The following is an 18,356-nucleotide window of genomic DNA, read 5'->3' on the forward strand; positions in this document are numbered from 1 at the left end:
TCTGTCAAACACAGATGTGTCTCCGAAAGATATTTCTCTGTTGGAGAAACATTTTGACCGAGGGAAATCGATAGAAAAATAAGAGAAACGTTGGAAAAAATACTGTATGGACGGGGCCTAAACAAGCGTGGCAAGCGTCCCGAACCAGATCCCTTCGATATTGTCAGAAGATTTCACGAATGTAAAGCGTGATGTTCGAGAGTTTAGTTCGCGACATGTCCAGCGTTGTCGAAGGAAGACTTACTTGGATCGAGGGGGACGTCGAGTAGGGCTCTTGAAACGATTCAACTTTCACGTTCTACTTGTAGTAGGAAATTCCGTCGAAGAAGATAAAAAAAAAAGGGGGTGGAAGAACACGACAAAATTTCTTTTCGAAGTCGGTCTAAGGAACTTGGGATTTTTTCGTCGACTCCTCCCCAACGTTTGAGTTTCGCCAACAGTTTCTCTCGACCCGCAAGTTTAACAAGAACGAAAGAGATAATAGTACCGTTTACCAGGGAAAAATTTACTTCCAAGAAACGGTCGACTCGCGATAAAGTTCTCGATAAAGTTGCTCTAATGGAAAACAAAAATCCCGGTCATCGAGAATAAAGCGATAACCACTGCATTTGAGACCAAATCGCAGGCTCTTTTATCCACTTCTTACGTAACTCTAACACTTTGACTGCCACGTTGGTCATTGGTGATCGGAGCTCTGGAACTTCTTGCAATTGTAAAAATTGAATGAAAATTGACAATTAGGTCATTTCGAATATGACCGATAAACAGAAGATACTTTGAAATAAAAAGTACCCCATTGAACGATTAAACATTTTTATTAGAGCATCAATAAAAAGAAAATGAGAACAAATCTTACACCTGACGGTGCACTGTGTTTGCATCCATATCTTCGAGGGCTAATCTACGAACACTATTATAAACACACCTTAGAAAATAATCGTAAATGCTGCTTTATAATCGTATAATTGAAGTTAGAAGTGTGCACATACCTTACTATTATATATAGAATGAGCAAATAGTCTACTAATATCTTCCACACGTTCCGACAATATATTCTGCACGTTTTGCTTACGACGAAATAACAAATGCGAATGGTTTGTTGAAATAAACGAAGCCTTATTATAATATGTCGCTATCAACTGTTACCAAGACGCCACGGAGGTCACCCGTGACCACTAATAAGATAAACGGTCGATTGGAGAAAAATGTTGTCTTAATCATCAATTTATTATTATTTTGCCATTATATGCTTTGAATAATAAAAATACTGCCGTGGCGTCCTGAGCGAAACATGTGATTTCGACGTGGCAGTCAAAGTGCTAAACGCTGCACGACGAATAGCGAAGATCGTGTGAAATATTAAACGAGATATTACACATACTGTTGATCTACCATTAACAACGAGTGAATTCTTCTTCCAGCGAATTATTCTACGGATTTAAATCGTTCCCTTGGTAAACGTTTATCTTCAATTCTGTTCTCAATCTCGTTGTGGCATTTTCTATTAATGCCCTGTATTATCGTACTCTTAATTGTATAAATCTTTACCTTCAATCTTATTTCAAATTAACCTCGCTATATACCGTGGCTACAGATTTGTGTTTGCAAATATTTTCCAATAAGGCGCGTCCCGTTACCGTCGTTAATTTTTGTGCTCGCGTGAAGCTCTTATTATGTGAAATTTCATACGCTTCGTCCCAATTAATCGCTATGCAAATGTTACGGCGAAAACAATGGTACGCGAATATCTTTCGTTGTATATCTCGCTGTAGCGCAAGGAGAGAGAATGGAAAAGCTGCAACTCCAAGAAAAACCAGCGATGATGCTCGTTTACCTTCGAAACCAATTGGCCATAGATAATCCACAGCACGTCCGAACCATAAAATTCTCAAAAGATTCTGCTGTTGCAGCACCGATTCTTTGGGATTTATAGTTGGTATATAGATAGCGATGTCGCCAGAACTTATTGATCCACTCTCTGGGGAATTATCGGCGACGTGATATCCGAGTCACCGGAAAAATAAAATTCCAAGCGAACGATAATTGCTCGTAGCTTGAAAATTCATGTTTATTAACGCATCTAATATTCTATTCGAACGATCGCATGGTTTTTTACTTGCACGATCCGGAGATCGCGACTGGTTGCCTGTACATCGAGGGATGACGAAGGTGGTCATTTCACGAAGGTGGTCATTTCACGAAGAAATAAGGCTGTGCACTTCCTTCGGTCAACCCTAATCAGATCTAATCCGCGGAGCAAGATTCCATCTCAGATTTCTCTATAGCGAGACGGAAGCTGCTCTCGTCTTATTTCTTTTTCCGCTGTAAGTACATACGTTCGTATTCGTATTTAAATATGCTACGACAGTGTTTATTTTGAATACAGCTTCGCTAGTTAACGTAAATTGTGCAGCTCAAATTGTACGCATTTTTCAAGTAGAATTACCGTTTCATAGGGAAGCTGACATTTCCAAGCTATTGGGTTGGCAACTAAGTGATTGCGGATTTTTCAATACCACTTATTGACAAAATACGCAATCACTTAGTTGCCAACCCAATGCTTGAAAACCTGTAAAAAGCGGTTGTAACGAGCTATTAATCTTACAACGCCATCATTGCCAGGCAACTTGGTACACACGTTTCCTTGCGTTTTTAACGTCGGGTACCGTTTCTCCATTTGCGCTACGCGGCTCCCTTTTACACAGAAACACTTTCCGTTAATCAGCTGTCCGGCGACGCGAAACGAGCTACGTCGGTTCGACGATGACGGAGAAGGAAGCGCGAAAAGGAGCGCAATACGATCCATCGAGCTTCGAACATCGAGAGTATCTCTGCTAAAAAGTCTTGCAACAGTTACTGCTATTATGTTCGCTTGAAACTTTGAAAAACTCAAGTAGCGAAAAAATCTGCTGAATTGTTGCTTCCGCTTCTCAGAAAGCGAACCGATCGACTCCGCTTTTTGCCAATTTCTTAATTTCGTCGCACAAGTACATCGTCTTGTCGATCATCGATCGACGTTCACCTCCCAATGGCTCATCGTTACGTTACTCGTTACCATTATGTTGACTGTTCAATTTGAACGACAGAAAGTTCACTGTCGGTAAAAGACAGTCGTCTGATCGCATTTATTAGGTTGTCCGAAAAGTTTCTTTCGTTTCGTAAGGTGATAATAGATGAACAACAATTTCTTTTATTGAATTAAGTATGATCCATTTCGTTATATTTCTATCATTATGTTCGTGCATAATTCAATAAACTAATATAAAAGAAAAAACATAGTGAGTCTATTATTCCCTTATAAAACGAAAGGAACTTTTCGGACAACCTAATGATAACTTTTACGGAGATAACTGACGAAAATTCTAATGTTTTGTAAACTTTATAATTCACTTAAAAACATGACAATATTTTTCATTCGAGAAAAGGGTACTTAAAATATCGTTACGCATCGAACACGCTGTACTCTTCTGATTAAAAAATAACAAATTACGCTACAACCTTAACATTAGAACTACCAGCTATTTCTACCAAAACCAGTGAAAATAACTGGTCTTTGAGAAATACGTAATAGAATATTTTTATACTTATTGATTTACTACTTTCTTACAGAAGCAATTCCATTTTATTTAGTACATTTTTGGTATTTTTAATCCATCTGGGACCATCATCCCTAAACGAGGGCTGACACATTTATAAAATTGTAGAACCAGTCATTTTGACTGCTGTGGTATTTTTAGTATTAGCATCTAGCGATCGATCCGGAATTTTCCTAATAACTGATATCGTCATCATGAATGATACGCAGTATAAATTGTAAAAAACTAAGAAATTGGTTAATTGAGACCTTTTACACTTTGACAACTACCAATCGTTTTGACTGGTATTGATACAAGTAACCTCGACACAAAATTATTTTCAGTTTAAATACATGAAAAGCGAAGTAAAATTCATTATATTATCCTTTTAGTTATCGTTGCGAAGGTCATTACATCATGGCGGAAAAAATATAACATGAAGTAGGAATTTTAAAATAAAATTGTAAAACCGGTCAATTTAACTGGTATGGTAGTTCTATTGTTAAGCTGCCACTTGCGTATTTCAATAATCCCGATGATATAGAAGGCAAAGGACGGCGAAGCTGAAAGAAATCCAGCGAGTTCGTGGAATCCGACTTAGGCCAACGGAAGGAAACAAAGAAATTGTAATTTCCGGCGGGAGTAGTAAGTTCGTTTGACGAACGTTTCCGAAGATTCCGGGAAAATGGCCAACAAACCGTTAACCGGTATAACTGGAAAGCTTTCGCTTGGAAATCTCGCGTTACCAAGTCTTTGCACGCGACTGTCTTTTAATACGCGATCGCGATTTTACCACACCGTCCCAAATGTAGATTTGCGCGAGTATTCGCGCGATAACGTTTCGCTGCAAATGGTTTCGTGTGCGACCCGTCAGCTGATGGAAAATACGGGACGGGGAAAGATCGACGTGACTGACTTTCCAAACGAACGAACCAACTCGCCGGAACGGAAACGAACGACAAGGAACTCGTCGGTTAGGCTCGTCTTATCTTCGAACAAGATGTACGTTGATGTACAAACGTCCTCTCTTTCCTCGTTAATATTGATGATTTTCCCGTTCAGCAGCCTCTCTCGTGTTTCTGCTTGGAATTCTAAGTACGAACATATTCGATTGTTTTTCTTTTGTTCGCGAAACTGAAGGTGCCCGGTGAATTAGAAACTCGGTGGCTCGAGATCTTCGATTCTTGTGCTTTCGTTTGGCTACGAGAGTCAGGTTGGAATTATCAGCGAATACGTTTCTCAAGTCTGTTGCATTCTTTCCGCGCTTTTCTTTTCATACTGTTGCATTTTTCGCGTTGCCGATGAAAAGTTTCTTAACCGTTTGAGTCGCAAGCAGAGCGACGCGCTGTTTAGATTTTGCGTGGAAAAGTGCCAGTACATTTGAACGCCATGGGCGACTGATAGTATTTCGTATTTCATTAGTATCTTCTCAGGAATTTTTATTAAACAAAACTTGCAATATTTATCAACTAATAATATTTATAAATTAACACTTTTTACGCAAACGATTAAGCTCGTGAAAATACTCCGTTTTAATCTTACGGCGATTTTTCTTGTCGCTATATTTGCTCGTTGAAACGCGAACGAGATGAAGAATTTGAATCTAATCATCTTGTCACACGTTCTCGATATTTCTAACAACTTTGAAGTATAGAGAACGACAAATCGAAATCCAAACTTATTTTCATCTAGGCAAGTTCGTATTGGAAACAAGCAAGAATATCTAGAGGTTTCCAAGGCTCCGAAAAAATAAACCGAACCTCTACTACGATGATGAACAGAAACAAGAGTAATTCACGAAATTTTCGAAAAGCTTCGAAGCATCGCTCGATAAGTTTCGAGACTGAGTTTCCACTGCTGTGAGAAACTAAGTCTGTTCGGGTCAAACAGTAGCCCGCTTGAATTCCACGCGAGAGAATCAACGGAAACGGGCAGCTTTTAATTTTCGACAAAGTCCCCTTTGAACGAAGCAGGCGGAGTTCGAACTTTCCGCTCGACTATAAGGGCGAGTGCCTTTTTTCCCTTTTTTTTTTTTTTTTTTTAATATCTCTCCACAGCTCGTCGAGAGATGGCCGCTCGAGAGAAAGAAAGACAAGGTTCGCTTTGTGTGACCGGAAGTTGAAAGGAGTATAAAGCCTCTTCCTTTCGAGGCATCGTCCTATCTTCGCGATGGAGGACGTACACTGAACATAGTACGCTACTATGGATTACTGCAGGCCAACCAACACTTCTACTTTGCTAAATTGTTATCGTTCTTCGTTCAAACTCGGCCTTCGACTTGGCTTCGATCAATTTCGGCGAATCTAATCTCGTACAAACGAAGTCGAGCGACGATAAACCGTTTAAAACGTGCTATCTTTAAAGTCGAGGTAATAATATTAATCGTTGTTGCAAAAACGATATCTTCAGCGAACTTTAAACGTTTGTTTCAAAGCCAGACACTAGTTTTACTTTGCGATTAATTACAACGTTTCTTAAAAGTTCATTTGCTATCACCGTGTTAGCTCATAACCGTGTGCTGATTTATTTGTTTTGTTCGCTTCAACAGGTTGCTTGTACCTGTTCCTTTATTTCACACCTTCGAATTAATTGAATTAGTTGATGTTGTGGGAAACACGCCGATTCGTTTAAGCGGATAAAAAGAATCGTTAAGGCGTTTCACGGCTGCAAACGGTTAAATATAACGTGTATTAAAATGCGATACGTATGCTAGCAGCTGCAACGAGCTAGGCTTTGAAATATTTATTACTTTTGCGCACCTCGGCAAGAACACCTATCTATCCATCTTTAGAACCGTTGGAAAATTCATAACCCAGTCGCGGCAAATAGTAAAATCAACGACACGAACGTCAGGGAATAGCATGGAAAAGCAATTTTCGACGAAAAGGTGTCGAGCCGCGTCGCTAGTTTCCGCACGTCCGATCGACACTTTTTTCCGCGTGATCGTGCGAACTCACCGGAAGGAGCCATCGACTTTCGTCCCTTCCTGCTGGCACCGTTCAATCCTCGCCGTTCTATTTTCCATTTAACTTCGTAAATAGGACACGCTCGGTTGCTGGTTAATTAATCGTGACCGGGATGCGGGTGGCGCATCGTGCGAAAAATATCTCTCCCTCCCCTTGCTCTTTTTCCCCCTGCGGCCTCTTCTTGCGTTCCATTCCTTTCATAAAGTCGTTCGAAAAGATTAAAAATGCGGTAATACCGTACACAGTGATTAAAAGCAAACGCAACTAAAGGTTTTCGATTGTTGTAAGAAGAATGTGTCGTCTATGAGAAAATATTAGCAACAAGCTAGTGCATGTTTTGACCCTTTCACAGAGACAATTTTATCAGACAGGGTGTTAAATAATAGAATGGTTTGGGATTTTTCGACGAATGTTTAACTTAGCAGAGAACAAATTCTTCTTCGTAAATTCTTTTCGCAGCTTCCCTTATGAATAAATATAGCGTGTGTGATATATTACATACCCGGTGTCTATATTGCAAATGTATTATTAAGCTAACGTATGCAAAGAAATTATTTCAAAAGAAATATTAGATTTAAGAAGAATGGAAAATCTAGGAATCAGAACATATTTTTAATTGTCCATACACGTGACAAACACCGAAATTAAAATTTTATTATTATTAAAAAAAGGAAATCTACAAGTAGCCCAAAATGTAAAGAAGAGAATTTTGCAAAAGATCAATTCTTCTTCGTAAATTCTTTTCGCAGCGTCCCTTACGAATAAACATAGCGTGTGTGATATATTATTACATACCTGGTGTCTATATTGCAAATGTATTATTAAGCTAACGTATGCAAAGAAATTATTTACAAAGAACTATTAGATTTAAGAAGAATAGAAAATCGAGGAATCAGAACATATTTTCAATTGTCCATACGCATGACAAACGCCGAAATTAAAATTTTATAATGATAAATTTGTTTGTTTGTATTGTTAAATGTTTAAAATGTTAATGTTCATTTTATTATTATTAAAAAAAGGAAACCTACAAGTAAAGGAGAGTAATTGATCATCAGAGAACGTATGGATAGGTGAAATTCTCTACAGTTATTCAGAATCGCGAATGAAGTTAAGTCTAAGCGAACGATAGCTGGCCCTGGACGACAGTCGTCGCTCGTGTAACAGTCGAGATAGTTCTGATGAAAGACGACGAAAGACAAGATGGAAAGTGGCGTATATTCGTGCCGAAGTAATACAACATCTCCGACCCCCAACACAGTCCCCCATATCCAACGAGTGTTACGCGAAACTTCGCTTCTGCACCGAAGTATCCCAACAGGTGTTTCCTGCACTTCGATTTTATATCGTATCGCGAAAGTGGAGCGTGCATATTCCAGCCAACTTTTTTATCTGGAACGGTGGCGTGTGTGTTGAAAATTTGAAAGGCAAGTGCACGGGACCTCGACTGCATATCAATTCATACAATTCCTGATGGAATTGTCCAAAGCGAAGCCTTATCCTTCCATCGTCCTTATTTCAATATCAAACGAACAGTCTCGAGAGAACTTCAATCCCTCGCTTCGTCCCTAAATATCATCTTCGAATGAATGCAAATTCTGTTCGATGAAGGTAGTAGCATCCCTATCTTATCAAAGAAAAAGTGGAAGAGGAAAAGCAAAGAAAGAACCAGTCATCGTAATCGTTCATTGAGAGATGTCGGCAATCTAGTAAGTAGACTATGGGTGTTTATGCAAATTCAGGATGAAATAGGATCGAATAAAAGACTATCGACCTCTACATATTACAACTATTATAGAATTCCGATTAAATATCAACTTTTCACGGAACAACAAATTTATGTAATTAAAGTTTAACAAGTTTGCTAGCTACCTTTGCTTTTCATTCGAATAACAGGAATTCGTATTGGCACGAGTGGATTCAATCGGTAATACATTTAATCAGATACTAATTAAAATTTCGTTCCAACAAATGGAGTTTTACCGTGGTATTATACTTCTACCATTTCGTATAATATATCCGAAGAACAGTACTGCGTACGTACATTTCTACGTAGACCTAAACGATTAACCACTTGCGCTAGAAAGACATGCTTTTGTTGCAAAATCGCCAGCGTGTATACCACGTCGATAGGCATTTGTCGCAGAAATAAAAATGACAACAGTCAGATCGTTCGTTTGTAATAATCTACCATACAGTAGTAGATTATTAATAAATAAAATGCTATTGTTGCCGTGAGTATTTATTCATATCCATGTAAAATTCTTTATGTAAGACTCTACCAACGCGCTGAGCTACTGTCACGTCGCAGACACATTAAATCCCGAAATCGATAGATCGTCGCAGTTCGAACGTTTCACGAATAAGGTGAAGAAATTGAACTTTATGTATGATAATAGAATTTATTATGCAAATTCAACAGAATGAGGGTTCAAAGCGTTACAAGAGACTGGGACAAAATGTTTTAACAGACTGATCCGAACGCTTATTTTGCAGGATTTTTATACCGTGGTTTTAGTCCCTTTGGAGGGACTACGTTGTAGTCTGGTGTCATTTCAGAGGCGCCTATTCCGTTATTATTTGGTTATTGTTTCGATGGCTGTGGTATGCAGAATGTTTCTGAGCGGGTGGTCTTCTTGAGCCTGTGACACTACCAACGTGTTATATTGTAGCGTACGGCACGCGCAACCGTGAGTTTATTGGTAGCGCAAGTGGTTAAAATGTAAGATCTATAACAGAGAAATCGAAACGAAAGGTATCTGGAAAAAGAAAAGAAGAAGAAAATAGAAAAGGTACGCGTAACGCGAAGCATTCAAGAAAGGATCGTCCAAAAATTCAGATGTCCAACAACGCAGCCGATATAAATTCATAAAGTTTCTGTGAAAAAATATGAATAGACCGCTTTAACCGCACCGCTAGTACCAGCAATAAATTTTCCAGGGATGTATAAAAATCCGGCAGCGTACCAATAAGAACGCCAGGAAAAAGGGTCAACAGAAGGAAGATAAATCCGCGCCTGTTCCCCAGGGCGGGCGTTGGTCGAGCAACACGCTCGGTTCCGGGTTAAAATGCCACGAAAATACCATTAACGCGAACAGCCATCGAAAGTTCGGAGCTGGGAGCTAGCCCAGGCAAAGCCAGCGGAGCTCGAACGAGCCACGATTTACCTGAGGCAGTGTGCTGCTCGCCGTGGAAACTTTTTAATGCCGCGCTCACTGCAACAGAGGAGGAGACAGTGCGCTCGACACCGTTAAATGGTCCGTCCCCTCTCTTTTTAACTGAAATTACACCGTGAGCCTGGCCGACAATGTGTCTGCCCCATGAAATCGTGTCCAACAAGGCGCACCAGGATGCGTAATCTTTGCTCGAGACAGTTTCAATTTTTCTACCTTTTAATACGGACCCGCTATGTCCGGCCAGGGCCCTGTGTAACCGTTCGTCTTCGCGTCCAACGCTTAATTTCGCCTCGGCCAGGGACAAAAAGTCCGACTGAGATAAAACAACAGAAATAAAAGAGCTAAAGCGACTGGTATCTCGTTGGAGCGCGCAAACCAATGGCAAGCTTTTTGATCCGGGCTGTTCAAACTTCGTATTAAACGTCGTGTTAACTCGCCATATTAATTCTACCTGATCTTTCTCTTTCTCCTGTTTTACTTCGTTTGAAGTCCGCCGCGTGTGTAGATGCTGTAACAAATTATGGAAAATTCGCGGAAAATAACTGTAAGGAGTCCGTAGGATAATAAACCTAAATTTTCGAAAGTTAAATTCCGTTTTCTAAGCTATCGAGCTACTAAATTACCTTTACGAACCATCGCGGTTCGAAATGGTTTACTTTACTGAAAGATAACGACAGTGGAGTTAAAGTGAGATGGAAGTTCATCTCTAACCAACTTTGCTAAATATACGTAAGCACGGTATTAAGCCACAAATGGCAATTAAACCGACAATTTCGTGCAAGAAGCACGGCGTATATGATCGTGGACGAGGACGACTGTATAAATGAAATTTATACAACGACTTTCCAAGGGACATGCACGGGGAACGCGTTGATTTGTTCTAACGCTTAATTCCTACGAATCGCTGCTACTTTCGCTTGTGCGAAACTAGTGTGCGCTTCTTGCGCGTCCGCGTAACTGCGATTCAACCGCATAAATCTGCTCAAGCGAGATCCCCTGGCCTTTTTACGCCGTTGCACAAACGTTCGCGCGTTTCCTGCCAACAATTCCCCAGACGGTCGATTGCCGCAGGGGATAAGAAACCGATTTTATATTTGCAAGTTTCTTTCAAGTCGTATTTGCTTTTTTCGTCGGCACGCAGCGTAGTCTTTTGAAGAAAATCCGATATATTCGCGATCTCTCTTAACGTTTTACAACATCATGGAGCGCAGGAGGAAAATATATTTAACAAATACGCTCTCTTTTTATCGAATTTGTGATTTTAACGCGAGATTGACGGCTGACGCGGATCGACGTTTTGCATTTTATTTGATTCGGTACGTTTTGTAGAAACGTGTGGCAACTGGCATAAAATTTATTTCGCGGTATACAACGGGAAAACGTTTTTGGTGACTGAATTTTGCACGAAATTGCTTTCCCGTGAAAAGCATTTATCTTGTCCCGTAGTCTTCGATCGTAGCGATTATTATAAGAATCATGCAACTGTGCGATATTCGAAACGTTTGAAAGTCGTTCGTAATTGAAGCAAAGATTGCATTAAAGTATTACAGACGTACGAATTAACTTGCACGAATAAACTACATATATTACGTTTCGAACGAGTAACATAATGTTCACGTTGGAATCTAATCTTTCTGCGCTATTTTATTTTTTCGTTTGCTTTTCTTTTCTTTAAGTTAATATCACGAATCTGAAGATCGTGCAACATCGAATCATACACGATGCATATTTATGACACGAAAGTAACAATTTCAGTATGTCGCGAGTATGTATCCTCGCTGGTAGCAGAAACGGTTCAAGATTATAGCGTACTGTAATTAGTACGACGAGAAACAAAAAAGAACTCGTTTCCCGAGCAGGACTCGCGCTGTATAAATTCGAAAAGAAACGTCCACGGGGGACGCTTTAATTGCGAAACTTAGCTTAAGAGCACTTTCCAGCTCTCGTGGAGTCTGGTGAATAAATGCGAATAATCGTTAATGCCTTCGATTCCTTTTCTACGCGTGATCCTTGATCCATATTATAGTTATCTTGCGGCAAAAAAGAAATTGTCCTGAAACGTGGTACAGCTGTATTTTTCCCCGGAAGCGATACGTAACGATAATATTGTGCAAAGGATTTTGTCATAAATTCCTAAGCTTATAAAGATAACCCGTTTCTTTTCAACTTTCGGTTTCCAGTATTTGCAGCAATTCCCAACAAAAGTACCGTTGAACAAACATTACATGTTAGCACACTTTTATCAAGCGTGCGATATAACGAAGGAATGTCTGACTATCACGGTCAAATTCTACTTGGGCTGACATGCATCTGCCATAAAGAATTCGCTAAATACTTCAGCTACCTGTGATTTTTCTACTGTTGGGTTGGCAACTAAGTGATTGCGGATTTTGTCATTAGACGCTATTGACAAAATCCGCGACCACTTAGTTGCCAACCCAATAGAAGACGTACGTTTAATCGGCTGCTGAACTTTTCAAAACCGGATCATTTTAGCCTGTGAGAGTAAGAATCATTTTTCTGGGCAATTTTCTAAACGAGATATAACGCGCAAAAATCTGAGTACAACGTTGCTTATACACAATATCGAACGTGTAAGGGACAAGACTTCTGTTTTAAGACATGAAATTCAGATAAACGTGATCCTATTAGGTTGTCCGAAAAGTTTCTTTCGTTTCGTAAGGTGATAATAGATGAACAACAATTTGTTTTATGTTATTTCATTGAATTAGGTACGATCCATTTCGTTCTATTTCTATCATTATGCTCGTGCATGATTCAATAAAGTAATATAAAACAAAAAACATTGTGCGTGTATTATTTTCTTACAAAACGAAAGAAACTTTTCGGACAACCTAATACTATATACATGTGTGTCTGTGTGTACAAAAGGCGGCATATTTATGTCTCTAACGTAACGTGTTAGGAATATTTAAAATTGGTGTACGTAGGGTAAAGAAGAAACAGAAAATAGATCGTAAATCTCGGTAAAACGATTGGAATAGCTCGGTAGGAAAGGAAAGAGAAAATTAAGAAAGCACATTACACGTGTTCGCTGGAAGTCGTTTTCCCGGCAGATTGCGAGCTTCCGTCGCGAACTCGCCTCCTCTCGAGCGTAAATCAGGGGTGGTTAAAGGGCGGCGACGTTTCTTCGCCGATGAACGCATATGCGTGGAGGATGTTTGCGGACACAGGCTGAAGGCAGTAAATTACATTGACACACGTGGCGCGACAGAGACAAAGCCCCGGACCCCTGTGTCCATTTACCAGGGACGTGCATGCTGGACGGATCCACGACAATGCGCGTACCGACCGCCTCGAGCTGCAAGTTATTGCCGGCAAAGAAAAACCGTGTGCTACAGGAGCAACAAACACGCTGAGAATCGTAGAAACGTACGTGTAAGCAAAATGAAAGAAGAACAACAGAACCCTTTCGCCAATAAACAAACGAAATTTAATTAATCCTGAAAGCCGTTTTTAATTAAAAGAATGTTTAATCCAGCCGGTAAAATTAGAGTTTAATCAAGTTGATGCCGACTGGAGATCACAGGTCGAAAAATAAATTCACTTAAAAAGTGGAATATCGAAAATACAACTTTTATAAATAAGAAAATTTCGATAGAATACTAAAACGAGATTAGTCACGCTGCCAAATTCTATAAGATCAACGCTATTTAAAAACGAACTGTATAATAATAGAACAGATCAAAATAACATAAAGATACATATGGAATAAAATAGACAAGTTTAAAAGCAGAATACATAAATAAGAAATTACGATATAAATATAGGAATGGCGGAGGGAACGATCGAGGAAAGTTGCAAGGAATGGTGCTAAATTTAATTAACAAGACGACTAAAATATACAAACCCGAAGCTGCACGTTCGAAACAGGATGCCATCCGTATCGACGATTCGTCATGGACTCCTGACAAATTCCATTGTCATCACCATTACGTGACCATAATATCGCGATGTTCATGCGTGCCAGCACACGAGCCATGTTGGCCGGCTAATTGCGACGCGTGTAGACGACGTACACGGCCAGATATGTAGTAGCAGGGTGCGGTATACAAAGGACCGTGTTGGCTACAGACACGACCAGAAGCTTTCGCATCGCTGGTCGGTTCCACCTCCCACAAATCCGCGCACCATCGTCCTCGCAAAGACGAATCGAAAGCACCGGAGCATTTCTGCAACTCGCGGTATATAAAAGCTTCGGTGTATGCCGAGGGGACTGCTTTTACGACGCCACGGTGTAAGTTAAAATTGAAGTGGATGCCGTCTAAAAGTCTAAACGGTCGACCTACTGTCTCGAAAAAAACGTGCCTGCTCTAATACGCCTTGATAGGTTGCTATGTTACGACCGGCGTTACGGGCGCGACGCTTCTCAAGAAGCAGACCACCGTCGCTGTTACTCTCCCGTCTTACGTGGTCTCGCCATGTCGTGTGGTGTTTCGTGCAATAACGTGACTTGGATTTTTGCTTTCAAGAAAGATACCTTTTACCGTGTAGCTTTGACTTTTAGTGCACGAGGTGTGGTTTAATTTGTAATAGAAGGTGGTATAACAGAAGTGAGATGTCAGAACTGCGTGGAAGTTAAACAGATTAGGATGACGGATAATTGCTGTGGCAATGCAGATATCTGGGAATTGTACGAAGTAGGTCATAAGTTACAGGACACTTAATCAAACGATACTTCGGTAAAATTGCCGCGTAAAATGCGACGAAGAGTACGATCGACCTAGGCAAATAGTCTCTTGTTACGACAGGTTGGCATCGTAAAACGACGAGGTACAATCTAGGCGGCGCCAACTTTCCGGCTAGATACGTGGTATCTATAAGGAAAACTCCAAGTATCGTTGTTCGAGTCGATGCTATTCGTCGACTTCGTTTCGTAGAATATTCTTTCCTCGTCGATGTTGTTATCTTGCATTCGTATTCTCTTCGAAGGCTTTCCACGTAAACATACTTTTGCATTAAAATACTTTCACAATTCTTACCTCAAATTCTTCGCTCTTCATCACACCCGGAAGAAAGAAAGTAGCTCAAACTCTGAATCATATCTCGTCTTCGTATCCCTTCTTCGGACTATTTTCGAGTATTCTAAATTCTGAACTTTCACGATGACTAAAATACAACTATCGATATATCAAAATCTTCGAGAAATTTCGCCTTCTTCTTCCTTTACTCCTTCCTTTCCACTGAAATCCTCGCTAAAACGTCGGAACAAAGAACAACGTCTCTGATACCCGCAGATCCTATCTTCGAATATTATCTTCGAATTCTAAGCTCTGTCTGCAACGTCATTGATCCAAGAGCACGGACGTCGAATAGAAATGACTCTAGTCTCATTCATTGCTAATTGGCCCGCGGGATTCACACACGACTCTTGCTAGACCGTTTCGACACGTGTATTTATGTACACATCGAGAGACACGAGCAGGCGAAAGAGAAGAAGCTAGGGGCAGAGAGAGAGAGAGAGAGAGTCACGCTCACAAAGAGCGATGTTGACCACGAGAGATCGTGATTAGAGGAGGTTGTCGATGCTCCGGAGGGGTTTCACCCTCCGATATACGAAATGATATATCGGCGGACGTGTCAGGCTGAAGCATCTGCGCGTTCAGAGGACTTGACGTATACGCGCCGTGTAATCGGAGGATCTGCGGAGGTCACCGCGCTGCTAATGAGTCTTAATGAACGGGCGTGAGAGCGTACGACGACGCGACGATGCCCTCCACGGCGTCCATGTTAATTCCGCGATAGATAAGGGCACTCTGAACACGCGGTTCGTCGAAAGGTTCTTGTTTCTTGTGAAATTTGAAAGGGCACCGACGATGCAACGGTCGTCAGACATCTTCCAATTCTTAAATGGCAGGCTAAGAATGGATCCTTCGTCTCTGTCCGCTCTTCCTATCTATTTAACACTTTGACTGATAAAAACTTCACCTACCACTGTACAACTATACCTTGAAACTTTCTTTGCATCCTAAGAAAACAACTTTGGACAGTTGAAAGAACGACTGTTTCCACAGAAATCCATAAAATTGATAAGCCATTTTAATTAATCAATTCTGTGTTACCGAAGCCGTCTCTTCATTTGATCGTGGGATTAGGAAACGAAGATGGAACGTTTCAAAAATATCGATTATTAGAATATGGCAGATTTATCGTATACTTTTAGAAGACTCTACTCTGGACAAGCATCGACCTTAGCAACCAAGCGACACTCTTAACACTTTGACTGCCACGTTGGCCAAATATAACCTGCCACGGTTTCTCCAGTGACGTCACAGAGGTCATTTGGTGACCGGAGCGCTCGAGCTTCTTACAATTGTGAAAAGTGAATGAAAATTGACAGTCAGGGCATTTTGAATATAACCGATAACTAGAAGATTCTTTGAAATAAAAAGTGCCTCATTGAACGATTAAAACATCAATAAAAAAGAATGAGAACAAATCTTGCACCTAACAGTGCGCTGTGTTTGCATCTACATCTTTGAGTGCTAATCTACGAATATTATTATATAATATAATATAAACACACCTTAGAAAATAATAGTAAATGCTGCTTTATAATCGTATAATTGAAGTTAGAAGTGTGCACATACCTTACTATTATATATAGAATGAGCAAATACTGTTTACTAATATCTTCTACACGTTTCGACGTGTAATAATATATTCTGCACGTTCAATGGTTTGTTGAAATAAACGAAGCCTTGTTATAAATAATATGTCGCTATCAACTGTTACCAAAGCGCCACCGTTGGTCACCCGTGACCACCAATAAGATAAACGGTCCATTGGGGAAGAACGTTGTCTTACGTCATCAATTTATTATTATTTTGCCATTATATGCTTTGAATAATAAAAATACTCGCGTGGCGTCCTCAGCGAAACATGTGATTTCGGTGTGACAATCAAAGTGTTAACGGTTATTCCTAACGAAAAGTAACTTGCGTTATTAAAACTTTACCGACTGCTAGCGGTTCAACAGCATACGCACGTCCGACCGGCAGCTCAGGCGCAGATTCTCCCTGGCGCCGGCTCTGTTTCGATTTAGACTCTCCAATACCATTCTTTTTGTTCATCGCGAAAGGTACGTTTTTCAAATTGGTATAAAACTGTGGGAGCTTACAGAGCAACGCAACTGAGGCAACTGAGCAAGGTACCTTAGTACTAAATAACAATTTATTGCTCAAATAAAGAGAAAGATTGTCGGCGACAAAAAGCCGATTAATAGGCTATCGGTCGGTAAGCGTCGGCGACAAGAAACCGATTAATCGGCTATCGGTCGGTAAAGTGTTAACAATGGTTACCGGTAACAAAGAAACAGGTTTCTCATTTATAATGGTTATTCCTGAGCGGAGTTGCTTGAACTAAGACACCGATTCTCGTAATATAACTTAATTTCGGTTATACGTAAACTGTTAGAATCGCTGAATATCCATGCAGATGGATAGATACGTAACTATCGTGTAGTTGGGAAAGTTAGATTTTATGGCGAGTTTCTATCGTACAATGAAACCTTCGAACAAAGACTGGTCTTAATCGGAGAGATACTAAGTTCTAGACATTTTATTCAACAGAAGGATGAAATGTAAAGTTTATTGTCTGACGGAATGTCGGACCTTTTAAAACGTTATACTGTCGGAGTGGCGGCTCGTTAAACGTAAGTTCGTCGTCCAACTAGAGGTGCAACTTGCACGTAACCTAATTACATCAGTGAAGTGCTGAATATCTGGTCTACCGTGAGTCGAGTCCCTCGACACTGGACGTTCTACGAAAAAATGTAATTGCTTCTGCTCTCTCGAGAAAGAAAGAGATGACATAAACCCTTTTGCGCCCGGTTGCAACTCGCGTGCGAGTGACCTTTTTTTTTTTTTGATAGAGTACGAAGATAAATTGCATTCTCTTGGCGTATCTATCGTCGAAAGTTTTGTGATTAATGGGACAAACTGGCAGTAGGGAAAAATGAGGTTATCGGAATCGTTCGAAGGCCAAAATAATTACGATAGCTGATTACTGATATTTGCGGAAAATTCCAACTTGCAAAAATGTGTAAAATATTCAGAGTGACGTACGGTTTGCGATATTTATTAGACAGTACAAGTTCCCACGGATGTATTTAAGTTTTATCGGTCTCTTATCAAATAGCTTATTACGTTCGAAGATTGCCTTTAATTTCTCGAATTGAAATTCGTAAGAACGTCGCACTGATATTTCGATTATTCCCGAGCTCAATAACGAGATTTAATTTGTTGCAAATTTTCTTACGTGTATAATACGTGACGCGTGATTTATAGCAAACATTTTCTTCTTTAATATGGTTGATGATCGACGATGGGATACAGCTTAATAAGCGAAATAGACCTGTCTATGCAACGTGCACTACGATCCTTTCATCCTTTTGAAAAACGAAAACGCATGAAGACAGATAGAAGTCAAAGTAATTGTACGAAAAGAAAAGGGTGGCAGCCATCTCCCCAGCTTCCGGCATTTTCTCGTTAACACGGTTCGAGGGATCCCATTGACACGCGAAATTCGCCATGGCAACACGACGACCCTTTGCTCGCTCTTTCCCTTCCATCCTTTTGCGTCGTGCGAATCGGCACCACAGGTCGACACTCAGACAC

General features: G+C 40.3%; 1 protein-coding gene and 1 long non-coding RNA gene across 4 annotated transcripts in view; one reads left to right on the forward strand and one right to left on the reverse strand.

Moving 5' to 3' along the window:
* Window positions 1-18,356, reverse strand: part of LOC126921714 (dystroglycan 1-like) — a 106,015-nt gene that overhangs the window by 82,990 nt on the left and 4,669 nt on the right. The window lies entirely within an intron of this gene.
* Window positions 582-17,034, forward strand: LOC126921805 (uncharacterized). The gene is made up of 2 exons (XR_007712561.1): window positions 582-741; window positions 16,083-17,034. It is a non-coding gene; the product is annotated as an uncharacterized LOC126921805 (long non-coding RNA).

The sequence above is a fragment of the Bombus affinis genome, chromosome 11 (assembly GCF_024516045.1).
Source record: "Bombus affinis isolate iyBomAffi1 chromosome 11, iyBomAffi1.2, whole genome shotgun sequence".
NCBI classification, from domain to species: domain Eukaryota; kingdom Metazoa; phylum Arthropoda; class Insecta; order Hymenoptera; family Apidae; genus Bombus; species Bombus affinis.